At 42.3% G+C, this 1,311-nt stretch overlaps 1 long non-coding RNA gene across 1 annotated transcript; it reads left to right on the forward strand.

The window, feature by feature from the left end:
• Nucleotides 1–360: 360 nt before the first annotated feature.
• LOC120990464 lies at nucleotides 361–816 on the forward strand. The gene is made up of 2 exons (XR_005776420.1): nucleotides 361–425; nucleotides 522–816. It is a non-coding gene; the product is annotated as an uncharacterized LOC120990464 (long non-coding RNA).
• Nucleotides 817–1,311: the final 495 nt, after the last annotated feature.

Here is a 1,311-nt window from a genome sequence, read left to right on the forward strand (position 1 = left end):
TCAGGAACAGAGAAGCAGTTCAGCACCAGGCTCTACAGGAGTTGTGTGGTCTCCTTCCATGGTAGCTACACCACTGGTTCTTGATTTATATTTTAAGCCTCTAGTATTCAATATGTTTATGGTCTTATAACTCATTGCCTAATGTCTGTAATAGACCAGGGAGAGAATTCTGGTTTCTCCTATATCTTTATTTAAGGTATTATCTGCATTACATCTACATATTCTACAGAAGGACACATCTGAAGAAGGTCATTTCCATATATTTGTGTATTTCCTCCCAGGGGCCGTTCCCCAGTGACTCCGGCTGTTATATAGGACACATTGTACAGGTGACATCTCTATGGTCTGTGCCTGTCACTCCAGAGACATAAAGATGGCTTCTCAGGGGCTTCTGCTGTGTGTCTTACTGATCTTTATTCATAATGGTGAGAGTCACTGACACAGTGTAACGTCCAGCAGCACAGAGGACATATTACACATAGGATAGAAATCCATTCATGTCTCCTCTTCTTTCTCCTCAGGATCCTGTGGAGAGATTGTACTCACCCAATCTCCAGATTATACCTCTGTGTCCCCAGGAGATACAGTAGACATCTCATGTACAACCAGTGAAGGTGTAGGCAATGCTATAGCCTGGTACCAACAGAAACCAGGAGAACGGCCAAGTCTTCTTATCTATAATGCCAATACCCGACTTACAGGAGTGCCAGACCGGTTCACTGGATCTGGATCTGGATCTAATTACAAATTAACAATCAGAGGAGTGACAGAAGACGATGCAGGACATTATCACTGTCAGCAGGGTGCTAGCTATCCTCTCACACAGTGATACAGAGCCGTACAAAAACCTCCTTCCTCTCAAGAAAAAAAAGTAATTTTTTTTACTAAAGCTTAATATAGACATAAATGAAAATAAAACTACCGGAGCATTTAGTGGTTTGTTAGAGACTTGGTTCTGCTTGATCTCAGAAGGATATGATGTAATTCACACCTGATCCATTAAAGGGCACCTGTCATCACAAGAATATTGTGCAGTCTACAGGCGGAAGGTTATAAAGCAGGAGGAGCTGGGTTTTGTGAGAACAGATTCAGTAAAAGAGGTAATGTATTCATTCACCTCTGCTGTTTCTATGGTTAGGAGTCCAGTGGGCGGGACTACTCAGTGATTGACAGCCTTCCCTGTATGCTTTGACAGCCAACTCTGCATCACTATCACTGATAGGATCTCCTACATGACTCTAAAAAGACCAGAGGTTCATGAAAAAATCTTTTTCCAGAAAAAATGTGTATCAATCTGCTCAGCTCCTCCTG

This window comes from Bufo bufo, chromosome 2 (assembly GCF_905171765.1).
Source record: "Bufo bufo chromosome 2, aBufBuf1.1, whole genome shotgun sequence".
Lineage (NCBI taxonomy): Eukaryota > Metazoa > Chordata > Amphibia > Anura > Bufonidae > Bufo > Bufo bufo.